This window comes from Delphinapterus leucas, chromosome 19, assembly GCF_059928025.1.
Source record: "Delphinapterus leucas isolate spDelLeu-1000000601 "Yukka" chromosome 19, BTC_Dleu_Yukka2, whole genome shotgun sequence".
NCBI lineage: Eukaryota > Metazoa > Chordata > Mammalia > Artiodactyla > Monodontidae > Delphinapterus > Delphinapterus leucas.
The window spans coordinates 46,921,175-46,946,625 of record NC_143147.1 but is presented as its reverse complement, the minus strand read 5'-3'; the positions used below and the strand labels follow the sequence as shown (position 1 = coordinate 46,946,625).

Genomic DNA, 25,451 nt, shown 5'->3' with positions numbered 1-25,451 from the left:
CCTGGGGTCACTGCTCCTTCCCCTGGGTCCCAATGCGCACACTACTTTGCGTGTGCCCTCCAAGAGTGGAGTCTCTCTTTCCCCTGGTCCTGTTGAAGTCCTGCAATCAAATCCCACTAGCCTTCAAAGTCTGATTCTCTAGGAATTCCTCCTACCGTTGCTGGACCCCCTGGTTGGGAACTCTGACGTGGGGCTCAGAACCTTCACTCCAGTGGGTGGACGTCTGTGGTATAAGTGTGCTCCAGTCTGTGAGTCACCCACCCAGCAATTATGGGATTTGATTTAACTGTGATTGCACCCCTCCTACCGTCTCATTGTGGCTTCTCCTTTGTCTTTGGATGTGGGGTGTCTTTTTTGGTGAGTTCCAGTGTCTTCCTGTCCATGATTGTCCAGCAGCTAGTTGTGATTCTGGTGTTATCGCAAGAGGGAGAGAAAGCACGTCCTTCTACTCCACCACCTCGGTTCCTAATCCCCTTCGCCTCGTATGTACTTTCATATTTCTAAACAATTTGATTGTATTTCCTTTTTTTTTTTGGCCATGCCGCATGGCATGTCGGATCTTAGTTCTCCAACCAGGGACTGAACCTGGGCCCTCAGCAGTGAAAGCACCGAGTCTTAACCACTGGACCACCGTGGAAGTCCCTATGATTGTATTTCTATTTCTTGACTTTTTTTTTTTTTCCAATTTTAGATAGTACCACTTGTCTCCCACTATAGTTTTCTTACCTTATTGCTCCCAACTCTTCCTTCATCCTCCCCATATAGTTGTATCACTTTTTTGTTAAGTGATTTATTGCTTACACTATTATGACTATAATACGTAATTCACAACTATTTCTATCATTCCTCTGCTATTGTCTCTCTTCCATTTTCTCTCCTTATGGATTTATTCTTTTAAAAAAATTATTTAGGGAATTCCTTGGCAGTCCGATGGTTAGGACTCTGTGCTTTCACTGCCGAGGGCCTAGCTTCAATCTCTGGTTGGGGAACTGAGATCACACAAGCCGTGTGGTGTGGCCAAATCAATCAATTAATTAATTATAAAAAATTATTTCACTTTCATTTTAGTAGAATTTCAGAAAGAAACGGTGATAAATGCCACCATGTTTTACTTGACATCTGAATAGATATATTTATACTTTTTTGCATTTATAAAAGAGGAAATTATGCCTCTGAGTGGTCAAATTATTTGTCTAAGATCACCTAACTATTAAATGACAGAAGCAATGTTTGACTCCAGGCCTGCCTGACTCTAAAGCTCATGGTCTATTTCTACTATGACAAATGACATTCCAAAATAATTAAAACTCAATTATTCCTGTAACCACATACCTTTTTGCATCAGTTTTGTACCTTGCATTTTAAGCAGGAAAATCATAGTAGCTTTATTTTGTATTGCCCAAACTTCTGACCCGTGGAAATAATGTAAACTACTACAAGTACAAGTAGATAAACTTAACCACATTAATTATCTCAAATTAAGCAAGGGAGGAGAGACAGTAAAATTCAATTAACCAGAAAAAGAGAGGAATAAAACAAAATCATGAAGACAAAGAAAAATAAATGAAAGGATATCCTCTGTGGTGGTGGTCAATTTGTTTTTCTGAAATACCCCTGACCCTCGGCCTTCTGGGCACATGACAGACCTGCACTTTCTGACCCTGCCCCCTCCCCTGTAGTTGGGTGGGGCTGTGTGACTATTTCCAGCCAGTACAGCTGAGTAGAAGTGATACATGGAAGAGCAATATGAGACCCTCCAGACCTCTCTTCCCTCTGAGACAGGGACCAGCAATCCTTAAGGTGATGACTGCTATCAACCTGGGACACCAAGTAACAAAATGACCCACAGGATATGCATAATGCTGTGGATCTTTAAATTTTTTTGTTTTTTATTTAATTTGAAGGAGAGCATGTTTTCAAAGCCACTGAGTTTTTTTTTTTTTTTAAATACATCTTTACTGGAGTATAATTGCTTCACAATGCTGTTAGGTGTTAGTTTCTGTTGTACAACAAAGTGAATCAGCCATATGCATACATATATCCCCATACCTCCTCCCTCTCGAGCCTCCCTCCCACCCTCCTCATCCCACCCCTCTAGGTGGTCGAAAAGCACTGAGCTGATCTCCCTGTGCTATGCTGCTGCTTCCCACCACAAAGCCACTGAGATCTTGTGTTGTTTACTACTGCAGCATAACCTGGCCTCTCCTAGCTGATACAGGTGGAATCCAGAAGTGTGGTGCTGCCTCACCAAAAAACCTAAAGTATATGGTGAAGGCTTAGGAGCTGGGTAGAAGGAGGCAAGGAAAAAGTTATCAGAGGCTAAAAGGAGAGCAGCTCATATTGCACAGTGGTGACGAGAGTTAATATGCCATAAAAACTTATAGCTCTAGTGGGAAAATGGACTATTAAAAGAGTGTGTTGGTTACTCTTGGCTGTATTTGACAAATTATTATTTGAAAAGGATGAATTCAGAAAAGAATCAGTCAGTTTCCAATCATAAAAAAAGGAGCCCAGAAGGTCAGTGATTTGTAGGGTTAGAAGAAGCAGGTGCTTAACACACAACTGAGAAGGTCTCTGAGATACAAATGCTGATCAGAATTCAGTCTTGAGGCAAGGATCAAGTGAACGTTTTGGCCTTCACAACCACTGATAAAACCTCCCAACTGATTAAGGTAGTGCTGAATAAAATAGCTTTTCTAGAAAGAGACTAAAGAGAGGTTCTCTCACCAAAGCAGTCTCTTAGTCTGTTTTGCTACAAAGCACGTTTCTTTGATGTGAATTAGTTCAAATGCTATTAGTAAATAGGGAAATGATGTCAATATAACACAGAAGTCATGTTGGTTTATACGAAATTTTCCTGTTGGAAGTGATCAGGAGAAAGCTTTCCCAAATTAAAAAGAAAGCTTTAGCAATATATGAAAACACTAAGAAAAATGCTAAGCATCCCACTTCTGTACCTTCCTTTAATGCAAGTTGTGGCTGGTTCAGCCGCTTCATGAACCACTGCACTTTCCACTTTATATCTGGTGAAGTTGAGGGTGTATGTTTTTCCTCCTGTGTTTAAAAAAGAAAGAAAGTTTTTGATTGCTGAAGCATACACCATACCATAGATCAAATTTTTACTGTCATGAAATTAGTCCTATTATACGTAAATGTCTTCAACACCCCAAAATCTCAGAGGAGGAAACAAGCACCCAGGGGACTGAGTCTGTAAAGCTCCAACCAACTGATGCTGAGTGCATATGCCGCTGGAGATTCAATATGCTACTGTTTTTATTTTAATTAATTTTGCTTTTATTAGTGCACTGGTTACAGTGTTCCACAGCTTTTGAGTGGTCTGCCCAATCCTGTTTTTCCCATAAGCCCTGTTTATTTTAGTGTGCAATTTTGCAGAATTCAGGAAAGCATATACGGCATTATGGCAGAAATACCTGTATTCAAGATTACGTCAAGGAAGAAGTATGAGACCAACAAGGCAGAGTTATGCAGCAAATCTATGAAGTATGGCTAGAAAAGACTGGTGGACGTGGCTAGGGCACATGGTGCTGACTGGAAACAAATAAGTAAAAATCCAACTAAGTTTTTGAGAGTTATACTGCCAAAACGACCACCAGCCTGGGCTTGAGAGCCTATGACTATTCAAACCTTCTTAAAATGATCTTTGGGTTCCCAGGCATCTATGGCAGGAAGTGGACTAAGAAAGCTGTTCGTCCCCTTAAAGGGGTATATTCCTCATTGTCCATTTGGGATACAGCCAAGGAACATAATAGGAAAAAAAGGAGGAGGAGGTCCAATAAGATGGAGCCAGGGGAGCAAAGAAAGAACAGACAAGTGAGCTAAGGAGCCAAGTCAGGGTCTCTTCAAGAACATTCCCCATCCCTGGAGGGGTCCTCTCAATGACTGCTCAGAGGAATTGCAGAATTTGCTGCAGTCCACTGACTGCTATATGTCTCCTGTTCTTCCCCCTTTCAAATGGGAGTGTTTATTTTTATCATCCTGTCGCTAGTCACCACTGTATATTGTATGTGACGGCAGCCAATCATTTGCCAATTTCTTTCACAAATCTATGGATCAAAAAGAGCAACATCTGGGCCTGATATAGAGACTGCTATGTGCATCATCTCCTCACGAATAGACCACCAGTCATCACATCCTTGCGTCACTCAGAGATCCTGGACTTCAAGCTTGATGCAATGATTTGATAGGACCTTGGGGTTCCCTACTTGGGGAGGAAGTGAGTGTATTTTGCCTGTGAGAGAGGGTAGATCGACTATCTGGTGACCAAAAGAACAGTGCTGTTTATTGTATATTTTCAGCTGTCTCCCTGGTACCGGCAGTGTTGCGCTTCCTGGCCCTGCCTAGTTACATGGGACTACATGACTAGATCTGGCCATCATGTTGCGAAATAAGCAAAGTGAATCACTTCTGAGCTAGTGAGAGACCCTCCAGACTTCATTTCCCTCTTAGCATGGTGACCAATAGTGCGCAAGAAGGTGGTTGTTCCGTCAGCCTGGATCGCTGAGTGACACGAGCAGAGCTCCCCTGCTGATCTATCGTGGCCATGGAGTGAGAAACAAATCCTTCGTTGTTTAAGCCACTAGATCGGGAGGTGGTTTGTTGCTGCAGCGTAACCTAGGTAATGCAGTTCTTTATGAATATGTATATGTATTACACATATCAATGGTCTCAGTCTTAAGCTAGGCAGCAGAGACAGAATTGCTAGGTGAAAAGTTTAAAAATCAGACAGGTGAAGGGATCAGTTCACATGGGAATTCTCTACTTAATAAGTTAGAAAATAAGACTTTTCCTTATTTAAAAAATTACAATTAAAGTGCTGTATTCTATTTTTTTTTGGGGGGGAGGGGCGCACTGCCCTGCGTGGCTTGTGGGATCTTAGTTCCCCGACCAGGGACTGAACCCGGGTCCCGGCAGTGAGAGTGCTGAGTCCTAACCACTGGACCACTTGGAAATCTGCCCTTTTTTGCTTTATATGATTTTAAATGATGTACACATATATAGGATTACCATATGAACCTGCAATGGAAGAGCTGAGTCTTAAGCACTGGACCACCAGGGAAGTCCCCCCACATGAACCTGAAAGTGACATCTCACCACTATTAAAATCAGGAAGGCTCACAGAAACACCAATAAATCACCCTGTCACAACAGAAGACACAATCTAACTGTTCACTTTGAGACACACATGGGCATTCTGCCCACATTTTCTTCATTTGGTTTTGGCACCTTTTCCCTTGTCTGAGTTTGGTGATAATCTTCCTTTAGTCTCTTTCCAGAAAACTTAAAATATCTCCTAAGGGCGCAACAGAGTAACCTTTACAATACCAAAACCGCATTAGGGAAATTAGAACCTTCCATGTTCCATTATCCAACTCTTCATGCGTATCCTCGGTTCTAACTTACTTATTACAAATCATCTTAGTTTTTTAGAAGACTCTCTAAGTGCATGTATTGAGCTCTAAGAACCTGAAGGTAGACAGAAGAGGCAAAGAAGAAATAACCCTCAGTGATATTTCAAGCTGCTTAAATTCATCTCTCTATGGTATTAAAACAACACAAGTTCATCTGTTCTTAAAGATAATTGTCTGAAGTGTCATAAAATAAATTCCAAAAGGAAGTGGGTCATTCCTTAGTGTCTTGCTATAATTAGTGTACACAACTTGGGGGAAAACGTGGTGTGTATGTCAGGGGTTCACCAGCTGAGAATCAGTCAGTCCTAGTACTGTAAAAGCTGGACCAGCTACTGGGAAGAAAATACAGTTTTTTAAAAAAAGTTAGAACATATGACAGCATATATACAGATAGTAAAGTACAGCTTCCAGAATGTGCTTTTTCTCAATGCCATTTTTTCCCCACGTGGACCACAAAATAAGTTTATGCAGTCTTCAAGAGTGTTTATTAGTTTTAAAAGGAAAACAATTTTGTTCCCTGAGAAGTTTTAATAGTTACTTTCAACAAATTTAATTTTTTTCTATTAAAATATGTACCTATGCATCCTCCTTGTATGTTAAAAAGACACTATTTTGGACGAGTCTTTGCAAGTTGAAAAGGCAGCCTGGTAAGGTATATCAGTCTGATACCTCTGCTTATTCCACTCCTTCAGAGCCATGGCCCCTGACCTGTTTCCAAAGCTCAAACCACCCATGTACCGCCAGACCCTGGTCCTGCTGAATGGAGAGGTTTCTAAAGCATACAACTACCTATGAGGATCAGGCCAAAACTAAAACCACCAAGAAATGGAAAGAATCAAGGAGGGAAAGATAAATGCCTATCAGCAAAGTTCTTTCAAAAAAAAAAAAAGAAAGAAATAAAGATCCACTAGGAAGAACAGACAGGATGACATTTGGGTCTGTGATAGCAATGCAATGGTCTGATACTTTAGTCAAAGCTTTCCTGCTTTTGCTGAAGGCTACTCATTTTTTTCTCATTAGGAAACTATGTCAGTGATACATCTGTCAAATAACAACTAATCTCAACGTCTTTGGATGGTCAGGTAATTATTTAACAACTACTAACTATGTGCTTACTATGAGTAAAAAAAAAAAACAACTAGAAATCTGAAAGTTTGGAAGAGACACTGCATGCAGGTGGGAAAATCAGTAAAAGTTTTGTGAAGGATAGTACATTTCAGGAAAACTTCAAGGGCAGGCAGGTTTTAGACTGGCAGAAATGAAGGCAGAAAAAGTCACTTCTAGTAAAGTGAAATTCGAATGGGGTAATAGTGAGGTATATTCTTAAACAAGAGACCGTATAAGCTGTTTAGTTTTGCTAGAATATAGGGCTTGAGGAAGGGAGAGGTGGCAAGATAGGTGAGTTATTTTTTTTATTTTTAAAATAAATTTATTTATTTTTGGCTGTGTTGGGGATCTTCATTGCTGCGCACGGGCTTTCTCTAGTTGCGGCAAGCGGGGTCTACTCTTTGTTGTGGTGCGCGGGTTTCTCATTGTGGTGGTCTCTCCTATCGCGAAGCATAGGCTCTAGGCGCGCGGGCTTCAGTAGATGCAGCACGCGAGCTCAGTAGCTGTGGCTCACGGGCTCTAGAGCGCAGGCTCCGCAGTTGTGGCGCACGGGCTTAGTTGCTCCGTGGCATGTGGGATCTTCCCAGACCAGGGCTCGAACCTGTGTCCCCTGCATTGGCAGGTGGACTCCCAACCACTGAACCACCAGGGAAGTCCCAATAGGTGAGTTATTGCCATATCGTGGCTAACCTTGAAGGCTGGACTGAAGAGTTTGTAGTTAATATGGATGACAAGATAGAGCATCAAAGGTTTTTAAGGAAGGAACTAATATAATTAGAGTTGTGTTTTAGGGGTCAAATTACATGACGGCAAACAATTGTAGACCTATATGTAAGTATATCTTTGAAACATATATATGATAAAACAGATATACAATTAAGCAAAATAGAATAAACTTAAAATAAGTAAAGAAATTGAAGTAGAAAAGGAGTAGGAAAATAATACCAGGAATTAGGATAAAAACAAAATAAAAGCACAAACGATTTTACACTAAATCCTATATTAGTACTGACTAAAATAAAATTTAAAATATCCAAATTGTAATTCTAAAAAGTTCTCTACAAGAATGCATTCCTTATGAAATAATTAATTTCCCTACCTAGTAATTAAACTGAGTTTAAGACTCATGTCCACACTAAAACCTTAATTTTGTTTTTTTGATAATACAGTAGGTTCTACTTTCAGTAGGCCTAAAATAAATGAAATCTCACCATGTCCTGTCTTTTCCTTAAAAACAACCTGTAAGAGCAGCCACTATGGAAAACAATATGGAGATTCCTCAAATAATTAAAAATAGAACTACCATTCGATCCAGCAATTCCACTCCTGGGTATATATCCAAAGAAAACTCCTATGTTCAATGTAGCATTATTTACAATAGCCAAGAAATGTAAGCAACCTAAGTGCCCATCAACAGTTGAATGGAGGAACTTCCCTGGCGGTCCACTGGTTAAGACTCTGCGCTTCCATGGCAGGGGGGGCACAGGTCCAATCCCTTCTCAGGGAACTAAGATCCCACATGCCATGCGGTGCAGCCAAAAAAAAAAAAGATGAATAGATAAAGAAGATACGGTGTGTATGCATACATATATATTTACACACACACACACACACACACGAATATTACTCAGCCGTGAAAGAGAATGAGATCTTGCCATTTGCGACAATATGGAGGGATCTAGAGGGTATTATGCTAAGTAAAATAAGTCAGATACTGTATGATTTCACTTATATGTGGAATCTAAAAAACAAAACAAGTAAGCAAACAACGAACCAGAAACAGAGCCACAGATAGAGAACAAACAGGTGGTTACCAGAGGGGTGGGGAGCCGGAGGGGGGGGAGGGGGGAGGAGAGAAATAAGTGAGGGAGATTAAGATCTTATTTTATATAAAACAAGCCATATTATTATGGTAAAGAGTGTGTGACCATACAGGCTTAATGATGGGATCGATAATTAGGGTTCATTTTTTTTTTGGCTGTGTTGGGTCTTTGTTGTTGCGCGCGGGCTTTTTCTAGTTGCGGGAGCGGGGACTACTCTTCTTTGTGGTGCGCGGGCTTCTCACTGTGGTGGCTTCTCTTGTTGCGGAGCATGGGCTCTAGGCGTGCCAGCTTCAGTAGTTGTGGCACGCAGGCCCTAAAGTGCAGGCTTCAGTAGTTGTGGCGCACGGGCTTAGCGGCTCTGAGGCATGTGGGATCTTCCCAGACTAGGAATCGAACCCACGTCCCCTGCATTGGTAGGCGGATCCTTAACCACTGCACCAACAGCAAAGTCCCGGGGTTCATTTTTAACCTAAATTTTGGTACTGTCAACCCTTAAATTTTACCAACCTATGCCTCAGTCTGCCAACCTGAAAAGCGGGAGCCAAGAAAACAAACTGCAAAAATGAAAAACTCGGTAAATTCTACCCTCTGATCTACGAAACACATATGGTAGTGGTGACAGTTATATGCATTTATATGATACTTTACATAAAGCACATTTATCATACATTTGTTAAACATTTATTAAATGCTCACTTTCTAAAGGTGCTCACAAAATCGACCTGGGATGCACTAGAAAAGCTACCAACACCAACATGTAAAAGTCAACTTTACAATAAACAAAACCTCAAATGACATATATCATTGGACCATATTTTAGATAAACATCATAAAGTGTTCTCAGATGCCTGTATTTAATACAGTTGAAAAATATAACTAGTTTTAATGCAATCTCATCTAACAAAATTTAATGTCAAATAATTATTTTTAAGCAGTCCATTTAATCCGTTATCTGTTAGAAATGAAACTGAGAAATACCTGTCACCTCCAACTTTGGACAAACCTTTTGTAAAAATAAAATTTCACTGCAGTTTTTCACATATGCATTTATTTATTATAAATTTATTTATTTTTGGCTGTGTTGGGTCTTCGTTGCTGTGCGCGGGCTTCCTCTAGTTGTGGAGAGCGGGTGCTGCTCTTCTTCGCGGTGCGCGGGCTTCTCATTGCGGTGGCTTCTCTTGTTGCGGAGCAGGGGCTCTAGGTGCGTGGGATTCAGTAGTTGTGGCACACGGGCTTAGTTGCTCCGTGGCATGTGGGATCTTCCCAGACCAGGGATCAAACCCGTGTCCCCTGCATTGGCGGGGGATTCTTAAATCAGGGAAGCCCCACACATGCATTTAAATGGGACTGTCGTTGCGTTTCCTCAGTAATATGCAAGTGAAGCTAGTAGAAGAGTACAAAGGAGAGGTACTTTTCCTAAGCACTACCTAATTACCTTCAAGCATCAACAGTCTCCACATTTCCTTATATAAGATAATAAAAACTAATGTGCGTTACTCATCACACAGTGGCTTAAGCAACCTTAACTTTCACCAGTAACCCCTAGGGCCAAAGACGAAATCTAATGCTAAGTAGGTTACACTGCAGGACCTGGATGATTACAACATATTTTTACAACATCTTTCCATTATTCAGTTCCATTCACAAAAGTCATCTACAGACAGGAGAATGTAATTTAAACAAAGGAGTTATTTTTAAAAGAAGAGTAAGAGTTTTGTATTACTTAGAAAGCCTCAGTCTAGCTTTAACCAAAGGTTGTTTTATGGAACGCAATGATCACATTTAATGCGCTAGTCCATTTTCAAAATGGCTATCAGTGTGAGTACCTTGATCATTAGTAGTTGATATCCTGCCTATTAGCTTTATTAAGAAAAATCAGAGACTTAAAAGGCCTTGTGAATCTTACTTTTCTTAAACTCCTTAAAAGTAACACTTTAAGTTAGAACTGAGACCTGTTTAGCAGGTTCAGATGTTCACATTGTGGCTACCTATAATGTAAGCCGTTGTGAGAGGCCTATGTATACATCAAGTTGACTAGATCATTGTGAACTTGAATTAAAAACACATTTAGAAAATGAAAAGAACTGAGAAATGCCCTCATTACACTCACACGTTATATTTTACAATGTGTGAGCACCACCAGGAGATGCTGGAATTTAATTTATATATTTGACCTACCGAAAGACAAAGGATTGTTACCATTTTCTCATTAACAAAAAATTTTTGACACTTCAAAAATTAACATTTGGAAAAAAGGTTAACTGAACTAGTCTTAAACCAGGTATAAACAACTAATCTAAAACAAATTATTTGAAACCCTATGGGAAGGTTTAACCCAAACCATGACATACCCAAAACATGTCCAATGGAAAAAGATGAATTGCTAACATACAACTTGCCTTTTCCTTCCTAAGTCTGTATTTTCCTCTCCTTGGCTGTAATTCTTAAACTTTTAAGAATCTTTGGAAAACTACAAATCCTCTCTCCCCACAAAAATGAACACACACACATTTACATGCAATTTCAAGGAGTCTGCCCATTTTGAGGAACCCATCCATGGATCCCCCTAAGGATCTCCAAACCCCCGTCTAAGAACTCCTGTCGTACAGCAGCTTTTACTTTTCTATATTTGTAATATACATTTAGATTAGGTTTGTAAGTTAAAATTTCCTCTACCTCCTTTGCTCTTCTTTCCTACATCTTTTTCTCTGAATCTCTCCAGCATATCTATGGTCATAAAAGAATTAACAGTTGAATGAAAGAACTGTGTTGAGTAACATCATTAAATGTAGAATAAAAGATCCCCAATATGCTAATTAACCAGATGTATAACCTCAGACAAGCCAATTAATCTCACTTGATCTCAGTGTGTTCCCCCGTAAAAGAAGAATAATAGTACCCACACCTATTTAATCTGATAACACAGGCAAAGTTCCCAGTACATAGGGGGCTTTCAGTGTTGGCTCCTTTCTCCTTCCTACTTGAGAGGATCATTCCTAAAGAAGTTATAGACTATGGATAGCAGAGCAGAGATTTATGTAATTTTAGAGTTTGTTGCATGCATTTTTCCACAGTGAACACGATGCAGTGGAGATGAAAGAAAAGAAAAGATGGGGAATGGAAAGTTTAAAAACTGAAGTAGGCCATAAGCAACCAAAGAAAGAATATAAACTGAACTTTACCAAAATAGAAACCTTTGGGGTGTCAAAGGTCACTATCAGAAAAGTAAAGAGATCACCCAGAGAATGGGAAAAAATATTTGCAAATCATAGGTCTGATAAGGGTCTAGTATCCACAATATATAAAGAACTCTTACAACTCAACAATAAAAAGATAACCCAATTTTTAAATGGGCAAAACACTTGAATAGCCATTTCTCCAAAGAAGATATACAAATGGTCAATTTGTACAGGGAAAGATGCTCAATATCTTTAGTCATTAAAAAAATGCAAATCAAAACCACAATAAGATACCACTTCATACCTCCTACGGTGGCTATGACAAAAAACTGGAAAGAAGCAAGGGTTGGCTAGGATGTGGAGAAATTGGAAGCTTCATACATTACTGATGGGAATATAAACTGGTACAGTCACTTTTGCAAACAGTTTGACAGTTCCTCAAACTGTCAAACACAGAGTTACCACATGACCTGTCATTCCACTCCTAGGTATGTACTCGAGAGAACTGAAAATATACGTTCATACAAAAACTTGTATGTAAATGTTCACAGCAGCATTGTTCATAATAGCCCCAAAGTGGAGACAATCCAGTTGTACACCAACCAATGATGAATGCATACATAAAACCTATGTCCACACAATGGAATACTATCAGTCATAAAAAGGAATGAAGTACTGAGGCGCTGTGCAGCATGGATGAATCCTGAAAACATTATGCTAATCGAAGAAGCCAGACACAAAAGACAACACATCACATGATTGCATTTACATGAAATGGTCAGAATAAGCAAATCCATGAAGACAGAAAGTAAATTAGTGACTGAGAGGAGCTGGGGTTAGGGAGGAGCAGGGAGTGACTGCTATCATGGATTCCAGGTTTCCTTTTGGGGTGCTGAAAATATTTTGGAAATAGATATTCGTGATGGTTGCACAGCTTTCTGAATACACTAAAAAACACTGACTTTGTACACTTTAAAATGGTGAATTATATGGTATATAAATTGTATCTCAGTGTAAATAAATAAATGAAATGAGATGAAATAGGCTATCTGGACACTAGTCGTCCAAAGATGGTCTGAAATAAAAGATTATCTGAAAATTAGGTATTTTATATAAAAATGACATTATTGATTTACTGGATAGGTCATAAGTGATGAACTGGGCTCTAACAGCAGTGATGCAATGAGATTGAGTGGAAAATTCAAAACCACCCACAGTGCTGAGCGTCACAGAATTTGGACTGGCTCTATTTAGGGCTTTTCCATACTGCTCTGGGCAGGTGACTTTACTTTTCGAACCCTCAGTTTTCTCAGCTACACACTTAAGGGATTCCCTCCCACCAGTGACACTTACTGTTTGTCCTGATTGTTTCTTTCCATTTTCTTGCCTAGCTCATCTGGTCACCTACTGCCACACAGTATTCCCAACCTTTTCAACATTAAGGGCTTTAATGTTGAGCCCTTTAATTAAGGGCTCGCCCCTCTTCCTACGCCCCTCCCATGTTCCCATGGAGCACTTTTTTGTTTTTTGTTTTTGTTTTTTTGCGGTACATGGGCCTCTCACTGCTGTGGCCTCTCCCGTTGCGGAGCACAGGCTCCGGACGCGCAGACTCAGCGGCCATGGCTCACGGGCCCAGCCGCTCCGCAGCATGTGGGATCTTCCCGGACCGGGGCACGAACCCATGTCCCCTGCATCGGCAGGCGGACTCTCAACCACTGCGCCACCAGGGAAGCCCTGGAGCACTGTTTTTAAAAGTTATGTCTCAGGGGGACTTCCCTAGTGGTCCAGTGGTTAACACTCCACACTTACAATGCAGGGGGTGCGGGTTTGATCCCTGGTCCGGGAACTAGGATGCCACATGCTGCGTGGCACAGCCAAAAAAAAAAAAAAAAAAAGTTGCGTCTAAGAAATTGCATTTAGGTCATACTTTTTTATTTTTTGCTGACCAAATATAAAAAAGTAGCCTAACTTTTTGGTTAGACTCTCCAGCTTTTGCCATAATTTCCATTTGACTTTCTGAATACTAAAATTAGTTTATTAATCTCAGGATGGGGATGCCTGAGTTAAGGGAATATGCTATCTACAATCTTGAAATAAGTATGACACTAAATGGGACTGGCCCATAGCCTTAACCATGGTATAGGTTAACTTTTTCCAAAAACAACACTAGGTCTACCACACCTTCTCAGAGTAGAGAGAGGTATGACCACGTATAAGACCATTCCTTGATGATTCTGTTCAATCCTCTGCCTTGATCAGAAGGCGTTTAAGGCAACATGCCAAATGGGATGTAGAAGCAACCTATGAAGCCTCAGATAACGTGCCATATCCATTGCTTCCTTACTGTTAATAGTCCTTTCTTTTTAAAACATAAGTTGTAGGCTGAGTAAAAACAAAGCCAGGTAGCAATGCCACAGCTGTGTCAAAATTAAAGGCAAAAGTGCCCAATCACTCTGTAGGTGGTGTAGAGCACAACTCTACCCAACAGAGAACGTTCTATGCTGGATGGTGGCAAACTGAGCCAATGGATCCTCCCTCCCTTTTGGGAAGTACAGCTGAACATAGAGAAGAGGTTGATACTGGGGTCTGGGTTGTAACCCTAACCACACTGAGTTATGGTTAATGAATCCTCACGAGATATCCAGTGTGTCACAGTCTTGGAAGTGATAGGACTCTTTATTAAAATTGCTACTTCTCAAACATAGGGTCTATTTGTGAATGCCCAGATCTCCTTTATTCCTCTAAAGAGAGATATAGCTTTTAACTTTTTTTTTCTGATTATAAAGGCAAAGTTTATAGGTCAAACGGGTTTATGCACTGTGTTTTCTGTCCAATTACCGCACTCCACTCTTCATTCACAAGCTTTAACTATTATCTACACGCAAAGTACCAAGAGTCTAATATAAGAAGGTATTTATTTATTTATTCCTTCAAATAATTATTGTATTGACCCCAACCTTCACAAGCTTAAATTTGTTTGGGGAGCAAGAACTATACACAAAAAATAAGTCACAACTGGGTCTTCCCTGGTGGCTCAGTGGTTAAGAATCCACCTGCCAATGCAGGGGACAGGGGCTTGAGCCCTGGTCTGGGAATATCCCACATGCCACGGAGCAACTAAGCCTGTGTGCCACAACTACTGAGCCTGCGCTCTAGAGCCCACGCGCCACAACTACCATAGCCCATGCGCCTAGAGCCTGTGCTCCGCAACTAGGGAAGCCACCGCAATGAGAAGCACGCGCACCGCAATGAAGAGTAGCCCCTGCTCACTGCGACTAGAGAAAGCCTGCGTGCAGCAACGAAGACCCAATGCAGCCAAAAAAAAAAAATTATAAATAAATTTATTTAAAAAGTCACAACTGCCAAATAAAACAAATGGTATTTTTTAAAAAGGTGCCATATAACTATTTAAAAGGGCAAGAAAGATGTAGAATGGACAGGCTATGGAAAGCCTTGTGAAGAGCATGAGATCTGAGCTAGGTCCTGAATGATGGAGGGATCTGAAGAAGCAGAGAGGAAATGAGAAGACAGGATGAGGAGAGTAAGGCTGTTACCATGGAAGCACAGTATACTTAGGCCCAGTCAAAGGGACTTTACCAGGGGTTAGCTGGTGATAAGGTTATAAACATAGTCAATGTAGGGACAGGAAATGGAAGGGTTTGACTGTAGAGCTGAGAGATGTGGGCATCACTAACAGTGGCAGAGAGAGTCAAAAAAAAAAGGGGGGGGAAATCAACAGAGCTTTCTCATTAGATGTGAAGGATAAAGAAAGATATCAAAGATGATTTAGACAATTTGAATTTCCATACCCATATCTAACAGGAAAATACAGGTGGGAGAGCACATCTTTTTTATTACTGTTAAGACAATCAGCCTCAATCCAGAGATCTAGTTCTATCTTTTGCAGAGTGACTAGATAAGTTTTTTGCTAAATATTCCTAACATTCCTTTGCAATGACAACCACTACCAAAAAATTAAGTCCAAACCTCTTTCAAGATTAGACCCCACGCGCCACAACTATTGAAGCCTGCGTGCCCTAGAGCTCATGCTCCACAAGAAGAGAAGCCACAATGAGAAGCAACGAAGAGTAGCACCGCAACGAAGAGTAGCCCCCACTCGCCACAACCAGAGAAAGCCTGTGTGCAGCAACGAAGACCCAACGCAGCCAAAAAAAAAAAAAAGATTAGACCCCTCACTTTACCTTTCTAACCTCATTTCCCTCCACACCCCTCCACAAACTCTATTAAGGTCTGTCTACTCAACGTTCCCTGAGCTGAGCATGCCATATGACTTCTCATGCCAGTCATTTGTGTATCCTGCCCCATCAGCCGAGAATGCCCTTATTTCTCTCCCTATCAACTGAATCTCACTAATCTCTCAATATTCAGTTCAAACACCACTAACTCTTTCTAAAAATCCCCAGCCCCTATCACTTTTCCTGTGTGTATTTCTACTCTACTACTCCTGGCTTTATTATACTTATTTCATCCCGTATTGTATAAAATTTGTTTATATGACCACATTCCCATTGCCAGCGATTGATTTAGAGGTGGGTCCATGATTAAGTTTTGGACAGAGAGATTTAAGGGAAGTCAGCTGGAAGGCTTCTGAGAAAGATTTCCAAACTCTTAAAAAAGCATAAGAAAGCACTAACCACCACCCTCTGCTGGATGTCATCTTGTCTGGATATGATGCCTGGAACTGTGGTACCCATCTTGCATCCATGATGAGAACTGGCTAAAGGACAAAGCAGACAAGTCCAAGATGGCAGAGCAGAAAGGTGGAAAGAATGTGGGTCCTTGATGATGTCACTAAACCACAGATTTAAGCCAATCCTAGACTGAGGCATCTTGTTACTTGTTATGATAAATTTTCCTTATTTTCAAATTATTTTGAATTGGATTTTCTATCATTTGAAGCCCAAGGCATCCTAATTTATAGAGTCATGTTTGAGATGCAAATTAGACATCTATGCAGAGACATCAAGTAGTCAATTGGATAGAAGATCAGGGGAGAAGTCAGGACTGGACCCATATATTTGGGAGACAGCAGCATACAGAAAGAATTTACATTTCAGGGCTGGGAAGACAGGATCGATAGAGAAAAGAAAGCTTTAGGGCACCCCATGGGCAGAGGAGAAAAAGCCAACAAGGAAGAGAGAAGAAATTAACACTGAGGTAAAATGAAAACACTAAACTGCAACGCGCAGAAGCCAAGAGATTCAGCTTCAAGAAAGAACTGTTCAGCTGCAGCAAATGCTGCTAAAACACCGAGTAAGAGAAAAATGACCACTGAATGTAGTGGCTGAATAATTCCTTAACATAAAGGCCACCTTGTCCTTCCACAGCCTCCTTCTCCCTGGAGAAACGGCCGTCTTGAGTTAATTAGCGTAATGGTTAAGGGCTCAGACTTGGGCTGAGTTCTGGAGCTACCACTCCTAGCTGTGGGGCCTGCTCAATCAACCAGCCTACCCTGTGAGGAGGAGGGAATGGCAGCTGAGGAATGGCAGCCGGAACTGGACTCCAAATAGACAAAAAGTTCGCATTCGGTTTTTAAAGATGGAAGAGACTTAAGCGTGTTTAAATGCTGATGGGAAGGAACACCTTTTACCACAAGGAACCCATTACAAGAAAACATTTTGGAATTTATTAGAGTAGGTTAGTTCATTAAACTTTAAAAAATTATATACAGGGCTTCCCTGGTGGCGCGGTGGTTGAGAGTCCGCCTGCCGATGCAGGGGACGCGGGTTCGTGCCCCGGTCCGGGAAGATCCCACATGCCACGGAGCGGCTGGGCCCGTGAGCCATGGCCGCTGAGCCTGCGCGTCCGGAGCCTGTGCTCCACAACGGGAGAGGCCACGACAGTGAGAGGCCCGCGTACAGAAAAAAAAAAAAAAAAAAAAATACAGATGAAAAAGTATAATAAAGCCACAAGCTTAATCTCTACCTCATTTCAGAACCTATCAACCAAAAGAAAAAAGATTATCTATCACAATAAGTAGTAATAGTAAATAGTTAATAAAAAGTGCCTAATCTTCTCTTGGTTATACTAAAGATGATTACAATATTAAAACACAAAGTACTAAATCATAAAAGCTCAGATATTTTAAAAGCTAAGGAAATCTATAACATAGCTACCTAAAACTGTTTGGAATACCCTCCTAAAACACTTTGTCTTTTATATATATTTATACAGCAGGTTCTTATTAGTCATCCGTTTTATACACATCAGTGTATACATGTCAATCCCAGGCTCCCAATTCATCACACCACCCTCCCCACCACCACTTTCCCCCCTTGGTGTCCACACGTTTGTCCTCTACATCTGTGTCTCAATTTCTGCCCTGCAAACCAGTTCGCCTCTACCATTTTTCTAGGTTCCACATATATGCATTAATACATGATATTTGTTTTTCTCTTTCTGACTTACTTCACTCTGTGTGAGTCTCTAGATCCATCCACGTCTCTACAAATGACCCAATTTCATTCCTTTTTATGGCTGAGTAATATCCCATTGTATATATGTACCACATCTTCTTTATCCATTCGTCTGTCGATGGGCATTTAGGTTGCTTCCACGACCTGGATATTGTAAATAGTGCTGCAATGAACACTGGGGTGCATGTGTCTTTTTGAATTATGGTTTTCTCTGGGTATATGCCCAGTAGTGGGATTCCTGGATCATATGTTAATTCTATTTTTAGTTTTTTAAGGAACCTCCATACTGCTCTCCATAGTGGCCGTATCAATTTACATTCCCACCAACAGTGCAAGAGGAAAGGTTCCCTTTTCTCCACACCCTCTCCAGCATTTGTTGTTTGTAGATTTTCTGATGATGCCCATTCCTACTGGTGTGAGGTGATACGTCATTGTATCAGTCTTTAATACATTCTCAAATCTGAAGTATTTTTTCCCTTTGGTCTTATTTAAGAAATACGCTGTCCGGAGATAAGACTTCTATAAGCTTGTGTACACAGCCACATAAGAAAATATTAAAACATTTTAATGTTCACTTCAGGAAATTCTAAAATTTAAAACCACTCCAAATTAAAATATGACCACTTCAAAGAAAAGGGAATAATTTCAAAGTTAAGACAAAAACAGCTTTTGATACAAACCACTGCATGTTGCAGAAGCAGTAACCTAGTTTCACTTTGAGTGTAGTGTTTGTTGCCCTCAAGGGATCTGCAACTTTCGAGCAAGATTTTTTCATTAAATGCCATATAACAGGTAAAGCAGAGGAGGAAAAAAAGTCAATACATCTTCATGCTACAACACATCTCAACTGTTCAGTTTAAGGGAAGAAAAGCACAGTACTTACGAACACATACATATACAAACATGCACACATATACACGTATCACATTGATAAGCTTCTGCTAGCTATTGGTGAGATAACACTAAAATGTTAACTCAAGGCTAACCTATAGAACATGTGGCAATTTAACAATCCGCTTGTGAGGCGCAAAAATCCCCAGCATCACACAAAATTACGCTTGACTATTTGCTCCCTGGTTCAATAATTGGTCAGTAATAACCTGAGCAGAGAAAGCTGGTGGAAGATGTTCAAATATACAAAAGTTTTTCCACATAGAATTCTTAATTACTTTTTCCCAAAACATGGTTCTCTATATTGAGCTGTGAATACTATGCATATTTCAGAAAGACAAAACTCCCAAACACTCACATTTCTGAGTGAACAACCTGTTCCAAGACACTATCTCCCTACAAGCCCCAGAGAAATTACTTGGAGGGTATAACATAAATTAATTAGTAACAATACACACTTTAGACATTTATATTTTAACTGCACTGGAATGTCTATAAAATGAGCCTACGAACAGCAAAGGCACTGAGCCCAAGAGGAAGTGAACAGACTCCTGGCTTGCAGACAAATGAGTGGGTGGAGGAAATATTTATGTGGGGAGGATGATTTTTACACGATGCTTTTCTTAATCTAAAGAAAACCACAGCTCTTCGCAATATATGTGCTATAAATAGATGTAGTCAGTCAAAAACCTGAATAAATGCTTGTTTGCCTACTTGTTTTGTTTTTAAATAACTTTTGTCACAACCCAAATCCAATGGGTGATCAAGATAATCAAGCCAACGTGACCAAGCAGTTAAAGGCCTGGGGACACAGGACCAAGACTAATTCCCCTGCACCTGTTTATGCTGAAGAAAATATTTTAATTAGTAATGTGGGTTTTTCTTGTAATAGCTTTAAATATACTTCCCTCACCAGAATCAAAGAGTTTTCACACTGGTTCACATCAATGTAAAATTTCTACCAACTACTTTTGGCAACACCTTTAAGAAATGTGGCTAGAGCAATCAGAGTTTTGATCACAGAACCATTGTTCTAGTAACTGCTCCCTCCTTCCCCAGCTCCTCCCCCCCAAAACCCCACATCTATCTATGATCACAAAGTTCCTGTCAAGTAAGTATTAGTCTCTTTCATAAATAGAGGAAATTAAGGCCTGCTGACTAAAAGGTGAGAGGGGCTCTGAGAGAGTAAGAACTAGTTGAGTATATAACTGCTATGCTCTTTTCTCCCTTAAAATAAAACCCAATCGGAGGACAGATGACTTTTTTTGGAAGTGGAGGTGAGGGTTGCTGGTAAAGAGGTAATGTAATCTAGGTTTTCTAATATTTTTACAATGGACATGTATTTTTTTTTTTTTAATAAATTTATTTATTTATTTTTGGCTGCGTTGAGTCTTAGTTGCTGTGCACAGGCTTTCTCTAGTTGCGGGAAGAGGAGGCTATTCTTTTGTTGTGGTGCGCGGGCTTCTCATTGTGGTGGCTTGCTCTTGTTGTGGAGCGTGGGCTCTAGGGGGGCGGGGTTCAGTAGTTGTGGTGCATGGGGTTCACTGCTCCATGGCATGTGGGATCTTGCCGGACCAGGGCTCGAACCCGTGTCCCCTGAATTGGCAGGCTGATTCTTACCCACTGTGCCACCAGGGAAGTCCCTATTATTTCTATAATAAACCAAAACAACTGATCCTAAACTTAAAAACTAAATGAATTCATCAAACCTATTCAGATTCAACATATAAGATCATTTAGATGCAAGTGTTGATGAAAGTGCAAACGTTAAGTTAACTAAGCATAAAAAACACTTAAATCTACACCAAGCCTCAAAATACCAGCAGACTTTCAGTAACACTCAACAAATATTTATTGAGTACCTACCATGTATGAGGTGCCACAGACATAACTACGAACATGATACATATGACCCCTGGTTTCAGAAGCTTACAATATTGCCAGTTAGACAGGGTGGCCCTATATCCTATTTTAATGAGCAAAGTCCTGGTTTATACCTGTTTCTCCCAGAAAAGAGGGGACATATGACCAAGACTCCCTTCTCTCCCAGGGAAGCCCAGATTAATTGTTAATAATGCCCCTCTCACATATCTCTCCCAGTCTGGATAATAAATGGTTACCCATTTATGCAAAAAACAAATAAACTACTGTTCCTATATGGCAATAGGTTTGTAAAATGTGTATCATTTCCAGATTTTATCTCTTTAAATTCATTTTATTCATTTTTATTACACATTAGATTTTCTTAAATTATACAAAGTAACTTATTTTAGACCTTCATCTCATTCTGATATATACCTGTCATACAATAAAATCAAAGATTTGCTTTAATCAAATAAGAGAAAATCAAAATCTGATTTTACCACATCAAAATGTATACAGAGGGACTTCCCTGGTGGCGCAGTGCTTAAGAATCTGCCTGCCAATGCAGGGGACACAGGTTCGAGCCCTGGTCCGGGAAGATCCCAAATGCCGCGGAGCAGCTAAGCCCGTGAGCCACAACTACTGAGCCTGTGCTCTAGAGTCCACGAGTCACAGCTACTGAAGCCTGTGCGCCTAGAGCCCGTGCTCTGCAACAAGAGAAGCCACCGCAATGAGAAGCCCGCGCACAGCAACAAAGACCCAGTACAGCCAAAAATAAATAAATTTATTTTAAAAAAATGTATATAGAGTAAATAAATCAAATGAATAAAAAAGAAGCTTTAAAGACTATAAGCCCCTTGAGGAGAGACAGTTCTTTTAAAAATACTACTTCAACATTCTAGCCTGTGTCTAGCTCAGTACTGAGAACATAATGAGGTCCAGATTGAGGCCTGTGCTCTAGAGCCTGTGAGTCACAACTACTGAGCCCATGTACCACAACTACCGAAGCCTGTGCGCCTAGAGCCCGTGCCCCACAACAAGAGAAACCGCTGCAATGAGAAGCCCGCGCACTGCAACGAAGAGTAGCCCCCGCTCGCCACAACTAGAGAAAGCCTGTATTGTAGCAACGAAGACCCAACTCAGGCAAAAATAAATAAATAAAAATAAATCTATAAAAAAATATTAAAAAAAAAAGACTCAGGAGGGACTTCTCTGTGGCGCAGTGGTTAAGAATCCGCCTGCCAATGCAGGGGACACGGGATTGAGCCCTGGTCCGGGAAGATCCCACATGCCCCAGAGCAACTAAGCCTGTGCTCTAGAGCCTGCGCGCCACAATTACTGAGCCCATGTGCCACAACTACTGAAGCCCGCATGCCCAGAGCCTACGCTCCGCAACAAGACAAGCCACCACAATAAGCCCGCGCACTGCAATGAAGAGTAGTCCCCACTCACCGCCACTAGACAAAGCCTGCACGCAGCAACGAAGACCCAACGCGGCCAAAAATAATAAATAAATAAATTTATATATTAAAAAAAAGACTCAGGAGCCAGCCTGATAAGCTCCTAATGGACAAAAACAGGACAACTGAGTATCAACAAGGATGAATAACAGTAATGCACTGCAACACTTCAAATATGCTTAAATCCATTGGTCACCTTTAGAGGATGCTAAGAGAACCAACTCATTCTTCTGAAAACTGGTAAGTGAAGGGCAAGAATCAAGCATTTAGTCTGCCATTCCTATCAGATCTGTACCTCAAGGAAACTAAATATTTGTTGAGGGGAAATTTTTTTTTTTTTGCGGTACGCGGGCCTCTCACTGTTGTGGCCTCTCCCGTTGCGGAGCACAGGCTCCGGACGCGCATGCTCAGCGGCCATGGCTCACGGACCCAGCCTCTCCGCGGCATGTGGGATCTTCCCGGACGGGGGCACGAACCCGTGTCCCCTGCATCGGCAGGCGGACTCTCAACCACTGCGCCACCAGGGAAGCCCGAGGGGAAATTTCTTTTTATAGAAGCATTCCAGCTAATAATTGAAGAAGAAGTTATAGTGTTTGGTATTATTTTGCAACCCATAATGAATTAATAGATATAGGCAAAGATCATCAGTGGCTGGTAACAGTACCAAAGAAGAAACAACCAGCACTGTACGTCTCCTGGTAGAATTACACACCACCAGCTATTAGTCTTGCCCCGCACCCACAAGAAAAATTGAACCTTGATCTGATCAAGCCTGTAGATCTAAAAGCCAATTTACAGGAAGGCACCGAGGAACATGTTAAACGATATCACGTGGATACAAGCAGCACAATCCAGACTATGGGAGACTATACAACAAATGACAGGGATTCTTCAACAAAAATTCCAAGGAAAAAGAAAAAGAAAGGAAGGAGAACTTATAAAGAGACTTAACAGACATATTAACCAATCACTTCTTTTGAACTTAATTCAACATTCTAGCCTGTGTCTAAATGTTGAAAACACTAACTGAAAAAACAATTATGAGTCATTTGGGAAGTACAGACACTGAACACTTAATGATGGTCAGGAAGTCTTTTAGTATAATCATGGTATTGTCTTTTTTTTTTTTTTTTTTTTGCGGTACACGGGCCTCTCACTATCGTGGCCTCTCCCGTTGCGGAGCACAGGCTCCGGACGCGCAGGCTCAGCGGCCATGGCTCACGGGCCCAGCCGCTCCGCGGCATGTGGGATCTTCCCGGACCGGGGCATGAACCCATTCCCCTGCATCGGCAGGCAGACTCTCAACCACTGCGCCACCAGGGAAGCCCTGTCTTTTTTTTAAAAAAGAATTTTTGTATATAAAAATAATATGATATGACATTTAGAATTGCTTCAAAGTAATTGGAGGGAGGGAACTATAGTGAGGGTGGATATATATGAAACAAGATTAGCCATGTACAATAATTGTTGAAGCTGGGATATGGGTATATTTCGGCTCATTATATTTTCCCTTTTTTTATATTTGAGAATTTCTATAATATAAAAAGGGTTTTGAAAGACCAAAAATAATATCATAATTTAGAAACATACAGGCCACTGTAACCTGACAACAATGGAGAAAAAATATTTTATGACAAGTACAATTAACTCTAAATTAATCTTTTGACTAAGGAATTACAGAAGTAAAATATAGTGTGAAAATCCCTCTGTATTATGACTACATTTAATATTCTTTTATACAACTTAAATTTTATATCTCTAAAAACTATAATGTAAGCAATATGGTATTTTTTTTTTTTGCGGGAGAAAAAATATTTATTATTAAATAGAAATAAACCCAGCTATACATTATGGTGAGTGTAGAGTACTTTGTGTGTACTTTTTTTTTAAATTTAATTTTATTTACTTTTTTAAATACCAGGTTCTTATTAGTTATCCATTTTATACATAGTAGTGTATATATGTCAATCCCAATCGCCCAATTCATCCCACCACCACCCTCAACCCACACCACTTTCCCCCCTTGGTGTCCATACGTTCTCTACATCTGTGTCTCAATTTCTGCCCTGCAAACCGGTTCATCTGTACCATTGTTCCAGGTTCCACATATATGCATTAATATACGATATTTGTTTTTCTCTTTCTGACTTACTTCACTCTGTATGACAGTCCTTAGATCCACCCACGCCTCTACAAATGACTCAATTTTGTTCCTTTTTATGGCTGAGTAATATTGCATTGTATATATGTACCACATCTTCTTTATCTATTCGTCTGTCAATGGGCATTTAGGTTGCTTCCATGTCCTGGCTATTGTAAATAGTGCTGCAGTGAACACTGGGGTACATGTGTCTTTTTTTTTTTTTCTTTTTTTTGCAGTACGCAGGCCTCTCACTGTTGTGGCCTCTCCCGTTGCGGAGCACAGGCTCCGGATGCGCAGGCTCAGCAGCCATGGCTCATGGGCGCAGCTGCTCCGCGGCATGTGGGATCTTCCCGGACTGGGGCACGAACCTGTGTCCCCTGCATCGGCAGGCAGACTCTCAACCACTGCGCCACCAGGGAAGCCCCATGTGTCTTTTTGAATTATGGTTTTCTCTGGGTATATGCCCAGTAGTGGGATGGCTGGGTCATATGGTAATTCTATTTTTAGTTTTTTAAGGAACGCCCATAATGTTCTCCATAATGGCTGTATCAGTTTACATTCCCACCAACAGTGCAAGAGGGTTCCCTTTTCTCCACACCCTCTCCAGCATTTGTTGTTTGTAGATTTTCTGATGATGCCCATTCTAACTGGTGTGAGGTGATACCTCATTGTAGTTTTGATTTGCATTTCTCTAATAATTAGTGATGTTGAGCAGCTTTTCATGTGCTTCTTGGCCATCTGTATTCTTCTATGGAGAAGTGTCTATTTAGGTCTTCTGCCCATTTTTGGATTGGGTTGTTTGCTTTTTTAATATTGAGCCGCATGAGCTGTTTATATATTCTGGAGATTAATCCTTTGTCCGCTGACTCGTTTGCAAATATTTTTTCCCATTCTGAGGATTGTCTTTTCATCTTGTTTGTAGTCTCCTTTGCTTTGCAAAAGCTTTGAAGTTTCATTAGGTCCCATTTGTTCATTTTTGTTTTTATTTCCATTACTCTAGGTGGATCAAAAAAGATCTTGTTGTGATTTATGTCAAAGAGTGTTCTTCCTATGTTTTCCTCTAAGAGTTTTATAGTGTCCGGTGTTACATTTAGGTCTCTAATCCTTTTTTTTTTAGCC

The 25,451-nt window shown here is 40.6% G+C and overlaps 1 protein-coding gene and 1 long non-coding RNA gene across 9 annotated transcripts in view; one reads left to right on the top strand and one right to left on the bottom strand.

The window, feature by feature from the left end:
• The window catches only part of LOC111166440 (uncharacterized), a 63,855-nt gene that overhangs the window by 1,241 nt on the left and 37,163 nt on the right, over window positions 1-25,451 (top strand). For all 4 annotated transcript variants that reach the window (XR_016388985.1, XR_016388986.1, XR_016388987.1 and 1 more), the window contains exon 2: window positions 6,450-6,511. This is a non-coding gene — a long non-coding RNA (uncharacterized LOC111166440). The remainder of the gene's footprint in view (window positions 1-6,449; window positions 6,512-25,451) is intronic.
• The window catches only part of ZNF652 (zinc finger protein 652), a 65,831-nt gene that overhangs the window by 25,474 nt on the left and 14,906 nt on the right, over window positions 1-25,451 (bottom strand). For 2 of the 5 annotated variants that reach the window (XM_089901117.1, XM_089901118.1), the window contains exons 2-3: window positions 2,958-3,054; window positions 308-408 (exon numbers count right to left, since the gene is read on the bottom strand). The exons of 1 other annotated variant lie outside the window; for it this stretch is intronic. The gene's annotated coding sequence lies outside the window, so the exon portion shown is untranslated. The remainder of the gene's footprint in view (window positions 1-307; window positions 409-2,957; window positions 3,055-25,451) is intronic. 2 more of the 5 variants (XM_089901119.1, XM_022558114.3) reach the window with 1 other exon arrangement.